Below are 15,811 nucleotides of genomic sequence, written 5' to 3' on the forward strand. Positions count from 1 at the left end.
AAGATCAAGTAGTTCATGGTAACTATAAAATGGAGGTTAGCATAAGAGAACCAGACTATCTTAGTTTATTTCTTGACTCAACCTCTTACTGTGTGACCTTGGACAGGTTACCTAACCTCTCTGTGTGCGTCCATTCTTTACTTGTAAAATGGGAATATTAATAAAACCTATTGCATAGGGTTTGAGGATTGAGTGAATTAGTACACGTAATACCTTTAGAACACAGCTAGGCACATATTAAATACTGCCTATAATGTTGTTAGTGTTTATGTACAATTTTGTTATTGTTAAAACATCTAACACTTCATTGAGTCTGAATTTTTTCTTCATTTGGGAATAGTTACACAGTTTCAGGTTGGCAAAGAAAAAGGAGGTAAAACTGCATCTTCACCATTTCTAATCAAATGTATTTGCTTTGCTTTGGAATTCATGTATCTTTTTGAAATATATCAATCTTACAAGACCATCAAAGACAGAGCCTAGTTCTTCACTTGACGTTCCTTGCACCATACAAGCTATTTTAATGTGGCTTGTCATGATTTTTATTAATACCTTTTCTTCTTCATCACAAAAGAAAAGCTCTTTCTTGTGACATAATCATTGTGTTCAAAGTGATTTCAACAAATCAAAGGGAAGTCGATGACTCCACATCCTATTTTTAACCAGGGTGCATTCCTTCATTCTTTTTTTTAATCTTTGCCACTGTTCATCCAAGGCTTCTATAACTTCACTGGCATGTGACATTCTGGGGGCAACTCTGCCTTCTCTCAGAACGTTTCACTTCTACATTCAATGGTGTGTGTGTGCTAAGTTGCTTCAGTCGTGTCTGACTTTTTGCAACCCCATAGACCGTAGTCCACCAGGTTCCTCTGTCCGTGGGATTCTCCAGACAAGAATACTGGAGTGGGTTGCCATGCCCTCCTCCAGGGTATCTTCCCGACCCAGGGATTGATCCCACAGCTCTCACATCTCCTGCATTGACAGACGGGTTCTTTACCCTAGTGCCACCTGGGAAGCCCTACATTCAGTGGTACTTAGAGTCTAATCCTCTGTACACAGATCTCTCTTAATTAGCTTTAAGTTCAGTTCAGTTCAGTTCAGTCGCTCAGTCATGTCTGACTCTTTGTGACCCCATGAATCGCAGCACGCCAGGCCTCCCTGTCCATCACAAACTCCTGGAGTTTACTCAAACTCATGCCCATGGAGTCGGTGATGCCATCCAGCCATCTCATTCTCTGTCGTCCCCTTCTCCTCCTGCCCCCAATCCCTCCAAGCATCAGGGTCTTTTCCAATGAGTCAACTCTTCGTATGAGTGGCCAAAGTATTGGAGTTTCAGCTTCAGCATCAGTGCTTCCAGTGAACACCCAGGACTGATCTCCTTTAGGATGGACTGGTTGGATCTCCTTGCAGTCCAAGGGACTCTCAAGAGTCTTCTCCAACACCACAGTTCAAAAGCATCAACTTTTTGGTGCTCAGCTTTATTCACAGTCCAACTCTCACATCCATACATGACCACTGGAAAAACCATAGCCTTGACCAGACGGACCTTTGTTGGCAAAGTAATGTCTCTGCTTTTTAATATGCTGTCTAGGTTGGTCATAACTTTCCTTCCAAGGAGTAAGCATCTTTAGCCTCCAGCAACTTACAGCATCTTTCTGGGCTTGAGTTTTTGCCTTATTAATTGAAAGGATGAGGTTTCCAGCTTTGCATTTTGGGATGATAGGACATGAGCAGGAAAAGAACTTCTGACTTGGTTTACAGAAGCGTGCCAGTGTGCAGGTTCAGATCTAGGGGTGTTTCTCCAGGTTCCTTGTGAAGTTATTCGTTGATGAAGGAGAAGCCAAAGGTGCCAGGCTTAAGGCATGCCTTACCTGGAGAAGGGCTGTTACGCTGGCTTACGTTGTGTCTCTCAAGATGGGCACTTCATTGGTCAAGGGATGGTACTCCGCTTTATCAGCGGAAGATGTGAGCTGTGTTCTGGGGAAATGTATAATTCTTTGTGTACATCCTAGGGGAATTTATAATACTGAACATAGGTATGATGCAAATGTTAGTGTTAAGTACAAGATGGAAATATACATCTAGTAGCTTCATAGTGCAGAGCAGGGTGATGGGAGGGAAGGAAGGAGGCCGGGGCCTCTCATTTGTATGGAGGTTGAACGTCAGTTTCTGCCCCTCAGCCTCTGTATGTCTCACCTTTAGGGGCTCTAGGCTTGCCTTTGGGTGGGGATGGGTGTGTGGCTGGGGAGGAGTGAACAGGCAATAAAGCATTGTTTTTTCTTTTTTTTGCAAGCAGATCTTTATTAAATGGGCAACAGATAGTACACCCTCGAGACGGGAGAGCAGCCGACCCTGTAGGAGTGGCTGTTTTCTTTTTTTAAGTGAACTTTTTTTTTTAGAATAGTTTTAGATTTACAGGAAATAGTTTTAGATTTACAGGAAAATTGTGAAGCTAGTACAGAAGGTTCCCGTCTCCCACACCCATATTTCCCCTTAATTAACATCTGCTTAATTTTTACCTAATTTATTCTTGCTTTGCATGGTCCTATTACAGATAGTTGTGATGTCTCCTCAGGCTGCACTTGGCTGTGACAGTGTCTCAGATTTTCCTTGTTCTTGATGGCCTTGATGGTGTTAAGGAGTACTGGTCAGATACTTTGTAGAATGTCACTCTTGGGGATCTGACGTTCTAATGTTTAGACTGGAGCTTGGGGTGTTTGAGAGGTAAAGTACCGTGTGTGTGTGCGTGCGTGCATGCACGCTCAGTCGCGTCCAACTCTGTATCCCCATGGACTGTGGCCTGCCAGGCTCCTCTGTCTGTAGAATTTTCCAGGCAAGAATACTGGAGTTAACCATTTTCTACTCCAGGGGATCTTCCTGGACCAGGGATCAAACCCGAGTCTCTTGCATCTCCTGCATTGGCAGGCAGATTTTTTACCACTGAGCCACCTGGGAAGCCCATGAGGTAACATATTAACCACATATTAAGGGTATAGTTTCTTTCTCTCTCTTTTTTTTTTTTAGTATAATTGCTTTACAATGTTGTGATAGCTTCTAATGTACAACAGAGTGAATCAGCTATATCTATACATATATGCTGTCCCTCTTGGGCCCCCTTCCACCACCACCCCCATCCCACCCTCTAGGTGATCCTGGAGTGCCAGGCTGCGCTCCCTGACTATACAGCAGCTTCCCACTGGCTGGCTGTGTTACACGTGGTAGTGTATAGAGGTTCAGTGCTACTCTCCCATTCATCCCACCCTCCCCTCCTTCCACTGTGTCCACCTGTCTGTCCCTTATGTCTGCATCTCCATCCCTGCCCTGCAAATAGGTTCATCTGTGCCATTTTGCTAGATACCATATATATATACATTAGTATATGATATTTGTTTTTCTTTCTCTCACTTCACTCTATATGATAGACTCTTAAGTCCATCCACATCACCACAAATGACCCAATTTCATTCCTTTTTATGGCTGTGTAATATTCCATGGTATATTTGTACCACATTTTCTTTATCTGTTCATCTGTCCATGGACACCTAGGTTGCTTCCATGTCTGGCTGTTGTAAATAGTCCTGCAGTGAACACTGGGGGTATATGTGCCTTTTTCATTTATGGTTTCCTCAGGGTATATGCCCAGTAGTGGGATTGTTGGGTCATATGGGAATTCTATTTTTAGTTTTTCTTAAGGAACCTCCATGCTGTTCTCCATAATGGCTGTATCAGTCTACATCCCTACAGATAGTGCAAGCGGGTCCCCTTTTCTCCACACTTAAGGGTATAGTATTAACATCACTTATTACTATTGGTATTGACCTTGATCACCTAACTGAGGCAGTGTTGGTCAGGTTTCTCTACCCCAGGCTTACTCCTCCCTCCTTTCATACCACAGGAACTAGAGGAAGTCACTGTGCAGGCCACACTTAGAGTAAGAGTTATGTTTCACCTCCTCAGGGGTAGAATATCTCCATAAGTTGTGTGGAATTCTGCACAGGCGATATCATTCTTTTTTAGTTTCTTTGGGCTCTCCAGAATCTCCACTGGGACTGTGTTTAGACCTTTCCTTTTGGGGAACGTGAGCTCGATTCCTCCACCCGAGTTCTGTCCAGAAAATCTGATACGTCCTGATGTCTGGCACACACTTTCATAATTACAAAAGAAAGACATGGAATGCATATCCAGCTTGAGGTGGCCTATGATTAAAACTCCTTCACACTAGCATATCCACAGGTGCCAAGCACTAATATGAATTCCTTTCCAGTTTTGGAAATGGAGAAGAAGTTAGATTATGAGAGGAATTTGGAAAAGCTCTGGACTAGGATAACCAAACAGTGAGTTAATATTTATCGTGTGCTGGCTTCCAGGTGGTATTCTAATTGTCTTATGTGTATTTTTTTTCCCTTAGTCCTCATACCAATCCTATGAGATAGGTGTGATGACTCCCTTCATTTTGGCAGATGAGAAACAGAAGGGGCTGTTTACCTCGAGAGCTAAATAATCTAGTCCAGGCCACACAGCTAGAAAGCAATGGAGCCGGAGTCTGTGCAGATTCCTAGTGGCCTCCCCAGTATTCATCCCCCTTCCTTAGTCAGTGGGACCCTGTGTGACTGACTGGGGCAGAGTACCCACCTATGAGACTGCTTCACCCAGCCTGCTAATGAGATGCAAGTGGAAGTTGTTGAGTGGGGTTTCTAGGCAAATTCTCTAAAGGGGACTCAACTGTACAGAATATCCTTTTGCCCGTACCCCCTTCTGTCCCCCTCCTACCAGAAACAAGGGTGTGTGTGGTTCAGCAGCCATCCTGAGTCATGAGGTCACCTTGAGGATGGAAGCCGCACACTGAGAACAGCGGAGAGGAAAAATACACGGACTGTCAGTTCCCAGCGTTGGTAGAGTCATCATGTGAGCTTTTGACTGCCTGCTTCTCCTTTATTTAAGAAAAAACTGTCTGACTTCAGCCTCTGTTGCCTTGCATGGGTGCATGTGTGCTCGGTTGTGTCCGCCTCTGTGCCATCCCATAGGCTGGAGCTCGCCAGGCTCCTCCATCCATGGGATTCTCCAGGCAAGAACACTGTAGTGGGTTGCCATTTCCTATTCTAGGGCATCTTCCTGACCCAGGGATTGAACCCATGTCTCTTTCGTCCCCTGCATCGACAGGCGGATTCTTTGCCACTGGCACCACCTGGGAAACAATAGTTATCTTCAGTTCAGTTCAGTCGCTCAGTTGTGTCCGACTCTTTGCAGCCCCATGAATCGCAGCACGCCAGGCCTCCCTGTCCATCACCAACTCCCGGAGTTTACCCAAACTCATGTCCAACGAGTCAGTAATGTCATCCAGCCATCTCATCCTTTGTCGTCCCCTTCTCCTCCTGCCCCCAATCCCTTCCAGCATCTTAGGTCTTTATAATTAGCAGCTGAATCCAATTCCTGGCTGATAAAAATTGACTTGATCTTGTTTCTCTCTCCTTATCACTAGGCTAATTTTGTTACCATGAGATTACCTTAAGATACCTAGGTTCTTGCTGCTATTTTGTGCTTTATTATAATGTGACCTTGGACAAATAACTTAGATGTCTCTCCCTTTTGCATCTTTTGAATGGGAATTATTTATTCTCTAACTGCTCTACAAGTTTACTGTGGGAAAAATGCCTATAAATGTCAGGTTCTCATGTGTAATGTACATTTCTTAAAGAGGGTCATGGTCATCCTTGTTTAGCAGGATTGAAAGGGAAACCTCTAGAATCTGAAAACAGTTTTCTGATTTTGTCATTTTGCCAAGTGCCATGTTTAATGCTTCTCAGGGCATGGACAGACAGAAGCTGTGGTGGGAGGAGGTTTTGTCCCTCCGCTGCACAGGAGCAGATTCGCAGTGGCATCACTGAGGAGCCTGTAGCTCATGCCAGGCCTGCTGCTTAAGATTCAGAGTTTGTGTCCAGTATGGCTGCCTGCATCGTGCTGGAGTGTTGTTTTCTGAAGATACATTAATCAAGGAATCGCTGTACTGGAAGAAAGCTAAATGCTTTTTCTCTGAGAGCCGGCCAAGCACAGGGGGCACAGAAGAAAACGTTTGCACACACGTGGAGAGTTCCTTTTGCTGGATAAATGTCACCATCTCCAGAGGGTCCTCTGAAACTAGCACAGAGGTCTTCACAAAAATCTGGATGGCCCCTCACTCAGCTTGGGGCTACCCAGGTAAAAGATCCTTTTTTGCCTTGTCACCGCACTCCTTGTGTCTCTACTTCTTCATGAGGAGTGTCCCTCAGCACACTAGCTCCATGGAGATAACAAGTTATCTGGAGATTATACAGTAGATTTGTGTTACTCAGTTGAGGTATAACTCTTGCCAGTGGAAGGTGTGGTTTGTAAGTTAAATTCATTTGGAATAAGGAGTGGTAGTTCAAGTTTTAAAATGTGCAGACTTGTATTTGAATATTACTCTTAATTAGATGCTTAGTAATGTGAAATGCCTAATATCACAAACATTTTATCTTTTTATGCTGATCTGTTCCTGTTTCTCCTTTCTTCTTGAGATACTCAACTTGAAAAACATGGTATGGTATTTCTTACACTTCTATAGCAATGCTTTAAACTTTAAAACCGTGCTTCTCAAACTTTAATGTGCCTACAGATCCCTTGGAGATCTTGTAAAACTGCCGATCTTGATTTCATAGGCTCAGGGTGGAGCCTGGGATTCTGCCTTTCTAACAGACTGTAGATGCTGCTGCTGCTGGTGGTGCCTGGGTTACACGTTGAGTAACAAGGCCCTCAGTTACTTCTGCCTCAGTACTGGGATTCTCAGTGCTGACTGGGCATCGGAATTAACTGAGGAGTTTTCTACAAGATGTGTGCTCGCCCTCCACTCAGATTTCCTAATTAAGTACTTTTGGGATAGCTGGAGAGCTGGAGTTTTAATTAGAGTTCTATGTGAGCTGAGACTCACTGGCTTCGTCTCCTATTTAAAAATGTGATGTTGAGTGGTTTCACTGTGCTTTCTTGGAATTTTGACTGTAATTTTTTGAACATGTATTTATTATTATTTTTTACATAATGAGTTTAATTAATTGGCTTATGACCTTGGCTGTGCTGGGTCTTCGTTGCTACACGCAGTTCTCTCTGATTGTGGCGAGCAGGGCTACTTTCTAGTCGCAGTGCTTGGACTTCTCATTGCAGTGGCTACTCTTGTTCTGGCGCGCAAGCTCTAGGGTGTGCGGGCTTCCGTAGTTTTCCCACGTGGGCTTAGTAGGTGCGGTTGCTGGCCCTACTGCACAGGCTCAGTAGTTGTGGCGTGTGGGCTTTGTTGCCCCACGAAATGTGGGATTTTCCCAGACCAGGATCCAACCAGCCCCCTGAATCTCAGCACGGGTTCTTAACCACTGGACCACCAAGGAAGCCCTAAACTGTAATTTAAAACAAAAATTTGTTTGGCTGCACCAGGTGTTAGTTGCATGGGATATGGGATCTTTAGTTGTGGCATGTGAACTCTTAGTTTGGATCTGTGGATCTAATTCCCTGACCAGGGATTGAACCCGGGCCCCCTGCCTGGAGTCTTAGCCAATGGAGCACCAAGGAAGTCCCTGTAATGTGTGTCCATCATAAGTAATTTATGTTGTGTTGCCTTTCAGTCAAACAATAAGTGGAATCTACCATGCATTTTATACATGGACTATGTACACTCCCTGTGTTATCCATGGGGCTTCCCTGGTGACTCAGATGGTAAAGAATCTGCCTGCAATGCAGGAGGTCTGGGTTCAGTCCCTGGGTCAAGAAGATCCCCTGGAGAAGGGAATGGCTACCTACTCCAGTATTCTTGCCTGGAGAATTCCATTGACAGAGGAGCCTGGCAGACTACAGTCCATGGGGTCACAAAGAATCAGGCACAACTGAGTGACTAACACTTTGTGTTATTCATAGCTTAAGAAGACTCCTGGAGAAGGAAATCGCAACCCACTCTAGTGTTCTTGCCTAGAGAATCCTGTGGACAGAGGAGCCTGGACGGCTGCTGTCCATAGGGTCGCACAGAGTTGGACACGACTGAAGAGACTTAGCATCAGCAGCAGCAAGAAGACTTCACATAAAGAATGATGTAAGGGCCTATCATTGAATTAACAGGAAAGTAATGTGTGTGATAGTTATGTTCTTTCAGATTGTAAGAAATAGTGGCCTGAGGTTCAGCTAACCTCAGTTGATGGGAGGCTTATTATAAGGATATACCAGTGAAAGACACAGGAAGTAGCGTCAGAAATCATTTGGAAATATAGTAAATAGTTCATTTGGAAATACAGCAAAAAGTTATTTGGAAACACAGCAAATAGTTTCCCCAGAGAACATTCCTTTGTAAGTTGGGAAGATTGTTATTCCTTCTGTTACTGTCACCACTGTCATCATTTTGGTGACTCAGTTTACCTCTTTCTCGTTCCATAGCTCTAAACTTACTGAATAAATGGCTCTTGTTTTTCCTGTAGTCAGCCTCCCCAAGGAAGAGCCTCTAAGTAGGTTGTCCAGCTAGGGTCCTGCACAGAGTGTCCCGTTGGGGCAGACGCTAATGACAAACTAGAGATAGGTACTTTTAAGGAGGAGGACGGTAGGGTCTTGTGGTACTCACCTGGCCACCTGCATTTGAGAATTGAGAATGGCCTGCAGCTGCTTCTGTTGGAACAGCACAGTGAGTTCAGCCCTTAGCACGGCAGCTACTGCTGCCCGTTACTACCTGGCGTCCTGTTACCAGGCAGCGAGTCCTGCTCCGCCATTGGTGAGTGCCCCACTGGGCCCGCCCACTGGCGCCCAACTGTCAGGGAGCCCCCGGTAGGGGTCCTGCTCTGCCATTGGTGAGTGCCCCACTGGGCCCGCCCACCGGCACCCTACTGTCAGGGGGCCCCGGGTAGGGTCCTGCTCCGCCATTGGTGAGTGCCCCACTGGGCCCGCCCACCGGCGCCCAACTGTCAGGGAGCCCCTGGTAGGGGTCCTGCTCTGCCATTGGTGAGTGCCCCGCCGGGCCCTACCCACCGGCACCCAACTGTCAGGGAGCCCCCAGTAGGGGTCCTGCTCCGCCATTGGTGAGTGCCCCACCGAGCCCCGCCCACCGGCACCCAACTGTCAGGGAGCCCCCGGTAGGGGTCCTGCTCCGCCATTGGTGAGTGCCCCACCGGCACCCAACTGTCAGGGAGCCCCGGTTAGGGTCCTGCTCCACCATTGGTGAGTGCCCCACTGGCCCCGCCCACCGGCGCCCAACTGTCAGGGAGCCCCCGGTAGGGGTCCTGCTCTGCCATTGGTGAGTGCCCCACCGGGCCCCGCCCACCAGCACCCAACTGTCAGGGGGCCCCTGGTAGGGGTCCTGCTCCGCCATTGGTGAGTGCCCCACTGGCCCCACCCACCGGCACCCAACTGTCAGGGTAGGGTCCTGCTCTGCCATTGGTGAGTGCCCCACCAGGCCCCGCCCACCAGCACCCAACTGTCAGGGAGCCCCGAGTAGGGTCCTGCTTTGCCAGTAAGCACAGCAGCGGGTCCTACCTACAAGAAGCCGGCGGTTAAGGAGCTACGGTTAGTGAAGAAAATTAGACAACCGTGGAGCGGTGGTGGTGAGGTGGAGAGTGAGGTAAGAGACGATCCCGGCCTTCTCCCTGAGGCCCTCCAGCTGACCTGGCCGTGGGCCAGCGGGTGAGCTGGGGGCCCAGAATGGGCTTAGCTCTGTGTCCTGCAGGGCTCAGAGCCCTCACCGCGGCCACCAATTCGGCTCGGCCCAGGCCTCGAGGCAGTGGTGAGCCTCTCCACTACCCCTGTCTCTGCGACCTAAAGGCACTGGCAGTTTGCCTGCATCACAGTCCGTGGGACCTGTTTTTGGGTGGCTTAAGGAACCTGAGGGCCAGTAGGTTGGGTGCCTGGCTACCTTGGAGATGAAAGCTTTCAGTGACTTTGGGGTTCTTAGGGCGTGAGCCACCCATCTCCTTTTGTGAACCTTTCTCTGTTCCAGACGCCAATGTTTTAGTGTTATTTGGCCTCACTGTGTTGGTCATTTAGACTTGCATTGCTTGGTATCATTGTCAGATGAGACTTTGAGCTTGGGGTGCAATCTGAGGTTAGCTATGAGGGTGAGAAGGTACAACCGGCAGATTCCATGCATGACCTGAACACCCTTTCGTTATTGAGTAGCATGGGGAAAGATGTATTTTGTTCATTGTTAGAGCCTCCTAAACCACAAGGGTGCCTGGCACACATGTTCAATGCATAGTTGTCAAATAGAACACAAATAGAAAATGTTTTCAATGATTTAAGGTTGTCTTTATTGTTCATTTGATTACATTTTATTCTAACCCAGATCCTTGTGTACACCGCAATGGTGAGGGAATATCTACTCTACGAGTGTCTCACTGAAACAGCACACTCCCAAGACTGCAAGAAGTTTTCTTGTTGCATTTTTAGTAGTGATGAGGACATGTTTGCCACTTGGTGTCATCACTGCGGCTGGCACCAGGCTCTGGGCTGAGGGGGGCAGCAAGTGGATATGAAGCTCAGCAATCAGGGTCCTTCCTGACGGCCTCCCTCGATGGTCCCCATGGCCCCGCGGTGGCGGGTGCTCCTCTGGGATGTGAGCCACCGCTCCCGCCCCAGAGTGCCACCACCCTGGGTCCCAGGCACCTCTGCTCTGAGAAGTCGAGTGTAGACTTGGATGTTTGGCCAAGGAAAGGAGGCTGCTTTTCAGGTAAAGAGGGAGACACTGGGAAGATGGGAGCCGCTGTTACTTACAGCAGCTACTGCCTCTTAAAAACTCCAAACCCCTTATCTGTGGAATGGGAGGAAGGTGGATGTTAAGGATGTTTCTGAGGAGGGAGGGACCAGCTGATGATGGATGGGATGAAGGCAGCGCAGCCAGGGCCAAGTCCAAGGATGCTGACCTGTCCTGACTCAGGAAAAGAAGCTTCCAGTTGGCAACTTCCCTGGAGAGGGGAAATGATACACAAGGTTGAGTATTAAATCTTAATTAGAGCACGTTTGCTCTCCATGTTAAGTAGTATGGTGAGTATTCATGTAGCACTGGGAACAAGCCTTTCAGTAGCTCCTTGAGCACATGAATTGTGTAAACCTTGAGGACCATAATTTGGTAGTGATCACCTCATAGGTTTCAGATGAATGTTTAATAAAGGTAATGAAAAATTAGGGGTTTTAAGCGCAATAGTCTTTAATTCTTTGCTTTTTTCATTGAAAATGAGATTTCTTGTAAGTAGGTTTTTAAAAGTACCAACTTTTTAGCATGTCTGAACAGAACATTTTATTGATCAATCAGTAACTAATTTAGTGCTAAAGTATGCCAGGAACTCATGTTAACTAACACAGAAAGTTAGGTTCTGTTTTCAAGACGAGAACAATGAGGCAGAGAGAAGTAGAGATGGAATTTGAACCCCTGCAGTCTTTTTTCTCCTTTAGCTTTTAAATTTACATACACAAGTTTACACACATAAGGTTGACTTCTTTTGGGTACATAGTTTTGTGAGCTTTAATACAGGTGTGGATTTATGTAATCACCTCCATAGTCAGAATACAGAAGTTTCATCATCTTGAAATTCCTGTGCTTCCTGTTGCAGTCACATCTTCCCTATGCCCTGTAACTCCTGATCTGTTCCATGTCTTTGTAATTTTGCCTTTTAATGGAATCATTTCATCCTGCACAATGTGGAGACTCATTCATGTTATTTTGCTGCTGAATAGTACTCTATGAATGCACCACAGTTTGTTTATCCACTTACCTGATGAGGGATATTTAGGTGATTTTCAGGTTTTGGTGTTTGTGAATAAGTTGCTCTAAACATACAGATTTTTGCATAAACATAAGTTTTTATTTCTCTAGCTTTAAGTACCTGGACATTGTTTTGATGGGTCATATGGTAAGTGTATGCTTAACTTTATAAGAAACTGCCAGAGTGTTTTCAGAGTTGTGTTAAACCATTTTGCATTACCATCAGCAATGGATGAGAGTTCCAGTTGCTCTACATCTTGATCAGCCTTTGGTATTGTCAGGTTTTTCACTTTGGCTTTTGTTTTAGTCTTTCTGATAAATGTGTAGTGATATTTTCTTGTGGCTTTAATTTGAATTTCCTTAATGTATAATGATGTTGAGCATCTTTTCATGTGGTTAATTGCCATCCATGATATCATCTTTGGTGAAGAATGTCAAATCTTTGCACATTTTAAAATTTGTTTGTTTCCATATGATCAAATTTTAGGTCTTTATATATTTTGCATTCAATTATTTTGCTGGATGTAACATATGAAAATATTTCTCCTGGTCTGCCGTTTACTTTTTCATTCTGTTAGCAGTGTCTGTAGCTCTTTGAACTTCCTGAATAGTTAATTTGATGTCTTTGTGCTGTGCTGTGCTTCGTTGCTTAGTCGTGTCCGACTCTTTGCAGCCCCATGGACTGTAGCCCGCCAGGCTCCTCTGTCCATGGGGATTCTCCAGGCAAGAATCCTGGAGTGGGTTTCCATGCCCTCCTCCAAGGGATCTTCCCAACCCAGGGATCAAACCCAGGTTTTCCACACTGCAGGCAGATTCTTTACTGCCTAAGCTACCAGGGAAACTCTAGTAAGTCCAATATCTGGGCTTTCACAGAACTATTTATGTTGATTACTTTTTTTTCTGTGCATGCGCCTCATAATTTTGTTGAAAATTGGACATTTTGAATATTACAATATTACAACTCTAGAATCAGATTCTTCTTCCTCCCTAGGGTTTATTATTGCTGTTATTATAATTGTTTTTACTTGTCTAGTAATTTTTCTGAACTAATTTTGTAAAGTGTATAATTTTTGTGTGATATGTGACACTGAAGTCTCCGTTTCATTAGCTTAGTGGACAGCTAGTGATTAGACAGTTTTCCTTAAATGCCTAGAACAACAAAAAAACCCCACCAAAAACCTCTGTCATTGCAGGGGGGCTCTGTGTGTGTATCACAGCATACCTTCAATACTCAGCCAAGTAGTGTACAGTTTACCTTAGCCTTCACTTTCTGCTTGTGCAGAGCTTGTAGGTCAGTCACAGATGAGAGCTTAGGGCCATCTCAGGTCCTTCTGAGCTTGCACTCACCCTGAGAATGCACACGGACTTTCAGATTCCCGGGAATATGTGGGAGCTTTTCAAAGCCCTTATTCCCCAAAGCATCTCATCCTCTAGCCTTTCCTCCCAGTTTCTTTGGTTAGTCTGTTGTTTGCCCCAACTATTATCCGTTGACTCATGCAGCAGCAACTAATATATTTATTTGTCTGTAAATGACTTCAATAAGCTTTCTCCAGCTAGCCACTTTTCAGGGTTTGGAGAGTTTTGAGTTAGGCAAGATAAAGGCAAGTATTTTGTGCTGGACTTCTGAGGTGCCTCCAGACAAGTCAAAACAAATTATTACAATTCTTTGTGAATGAAGTCTTTTCTGCTCCCTCTGGTACTAGTACTGGTACCAGGTAGACAGGTTGTTATTTTCAAGGCTACCACTGAGCTGGAGAATGGGGAATGAGACTATGGTTAGTTAAAATGCCACAAAGCTTGCTACTCCAACCAAAACTCACCTTGTTTTTGTTGATTGTTTCATTGTACTTAAATGCATCAAGTGGTTGCTGCAAACTTTTGGTTAGTTTATAGAGTTCAAAAAAAGGTGATTCTGCCAGTTTCCATTTTCCAGTTTTCCATTGCTTTTCTGGAGAACAGAATTTTGAAGTTTTTTAGTCTGCCATTGTCACTGATGGCACTCAAGTATGGATTAAAAAGTAACTAATTAAGATTGTCCGTCTTTTTATGAGCAAAGTGACCAAGTTTTTCCCAATAAAATACTGAAAGAGAAGGTGTGGATAGGATAGTCTTACTCATTTTGAAGTGTTTGTACATCCTACAGTAGCATTATCACGGAATATGAGGAGCATCACTCATCCAGTTACAGTGCTGGGGTCAAGACCCTTTTTCATTTAAACCCTGCATGGGTAGCTTGCTTATTTTAGTTCCAGGGGCAGCTTGCTTATTTTAGTTCCAGGCCCAGACACCCCCTAGCCTGCTGTTGCTTTTAAAAACCTGATTTTCAAGGAATGTCTGGTCAGGAGAATCCATATTCCTCTTTTGCTTTTTAAAGAATGACTCAGAGAAAGTAGCTTTGTTGCTATGTTCTGATATAAATCAATCATTTGTTAGCACTGGGGAGGGGAATTGAGGGCATGGAGTGTCACTTTATACACTTCTGTATTGAGTTTCCTCCGATGAGTATTACTTTGAAAATTAAAAGAGAGAGACAATAAATTAAAAATACCATGTGAAATAATTGCTGACCTAGTGTATTTGTTGCTCATGTTGTGGTATTTTTTTTTTGAACCTGTTTTGCCTTAAGATGAGCTACTGCAATGGCAAATGCTGTCATGTTGATAAAAGAAATGATTGATGAGTGTTAGAGAAAATGATAGTAGGAAAGAAGTGTATAATTGTGTTTCCTCTGAAGATCATATTTCAAACACTGGCTAATTTATCATTTGTTCACCTATTCCATCTTATGACATTCATTGTTTTTATGAAAGCCATAATCATTTAAAATGCAAATCCGTATCACCACACTGTTGAAAACTGTTTAACAAATTCAAAACCTGCCCTTGTGTTCTCTACCCTTTTTCCTGTGTGCTTCATCTCCAAGTTGTGACCCAACAGAATCTATTCCAGAAAAATGGATTCAGGAGACCTGCATTCTAACATTCAGCTTGCCAGCAGCCAGCTGTATGTCCTTGATTTAATCTCTCTGGGTCTCAGATCCCTCATTGACAATATGAACAGTTTAGACCAGGAATCTGAAAACTGTATTTCTGTGGTCCAAATCTGGCTCACTTCTTGTTTTTGTAAATAAAGTTTTATTGGGACACAGTCATGCTTATTCATTTGTATATTGTTTATGAATGCTTTTGTGCCGTATCTGCAGAGCTGAGTATTTGTAACAGGGTCAGTGTGGCCTGTGAGCCTAATGTATGTACTTTTTATCCCTTAAAAGAAAAGTTTGCTGACTCCAGACTGTCAATTTTTCCTTCAGGTTAAATTCTTTATTTTTTTTTTAAATATTTGGATGCTTGCGCCAATTATTTCTTTTCTCCCATTACACTGCTTCTTAGGAGATCACCAGAAAAATTCAGCGGGAGGAGGGGAAATACAGATCATACATTGTTATTTGTTAGACACCTATATCCATCATACATCTGGCATATTTTGTTACTGCTGTGGTTACAAACACAGTGAGCTGTAGCTCAGTCGCACTTGTCTTCTTCATTCTGGAATCCTGGCTGTAGGCGTAACCCCTTGCTGGGGAAAGGAGCAATGAACAAATCATATGCCAGCTTTTAAAACTTCTCAGAAGTAGGTGTGTATTACTTCTACTCACATTGGCCAGCTGGATGTTAGTGGTGCAGGGAAGGGTAATCCTTCTCTAGGAGGCCCTGCAAATCACCTGGTACCTTGAGTGGGTGGATCATCTTTCTGCACGGAGAGCTGGGAAACACTGGGAACATCATCGACTATAGCTTCTTTAAAGGTTCCCTAATGTGAGCAAGCTAAAACTAATGGCAGAAACTTGCTTTTAGAATTCTTTATGTGTTACATTTTTAATGAATGCTTGCAACTAACAGGTAACTAGAAATTGGCCTGTTGAGCTCTTGGAACATATTCTAATTCTCTCTACTTACTTATTTAACAAATGCTCATTGTAAGAATGTAATATCTGTTTGGATTTCTTTTTATAGACTCTTGATGTCTTTAACTTATAATTCTCACCCCTAAGCTGCCTTTTCCAAGGTCCCATGTCTCACT

At 44.5% G+C, this 15,811-nt stretch overlaps 2 protein-coding genes across 12 annotated transcripts in view; one reads left to right on the forward strand and one right to left on the reverse strand.

Annotated features, from left to right (window-relative positions):
• Positions 1–8,786, reverse strand: part of FHIP1A (FHF complex subunit HOOK interacting protein 1A) — a 399,036-nt gene extending 390,250 nt beyond the window's left edge. For all 6 annotated transcript variants that reach the window (XM_070474764.1, XM_070474760.1, XM_070474765.1 and 3 more), the window contains exon 1: positions 8,606–8,786. The gene's annotated coding sequence lies outside the window, so the exon portion shown is untranslated. The remainder of the gene's footprint in view (positions 1–8,605) is intronic.
• The window catches only part of SH3D19 (SH3 domain containing 19), a 199,395-nt gene that overhangs the window by 5,011 nt on the left and 178,573 nt on the right, over positions 1–15,811 (forward strand). Inside the window, exon 1 of one of the 6 annotated variants that reach the window (XM_070474758.1) lies at positions 9,010–9,056. The exons of 3 other annotated variants lie outside the window; for them this stretch is intronic. The gene's annotated coding sequence lies outside the window, so the exon portion shown is untranslated. Of the gene's footprint in view, positions 1–9,009; positions 9,057–9,370; positions 9,596–15,811 lie in introns of those variants that run through there. 2 more of the 6 variants (XM_020878192.2, XM_020878197.2) reach the window with 2 other exon arrangements.

The sequence above is a fragment of the Odocoileus virginianus genome, chromosome 12 (assembly GCF_023699985.2).
Source record: "Odocoileus virginianus isolate 20LAN1187 ecotype Illinois chromosome 12, Ovbor_1.2, whole genome shotgun sequence".
NCBI classification, from domain to species: Eukaryota; Metazoa; Chordata; class Mammalia; order Artiodactyla; family Cervidae; genus Odocoileus; species Odocoileus virginianus.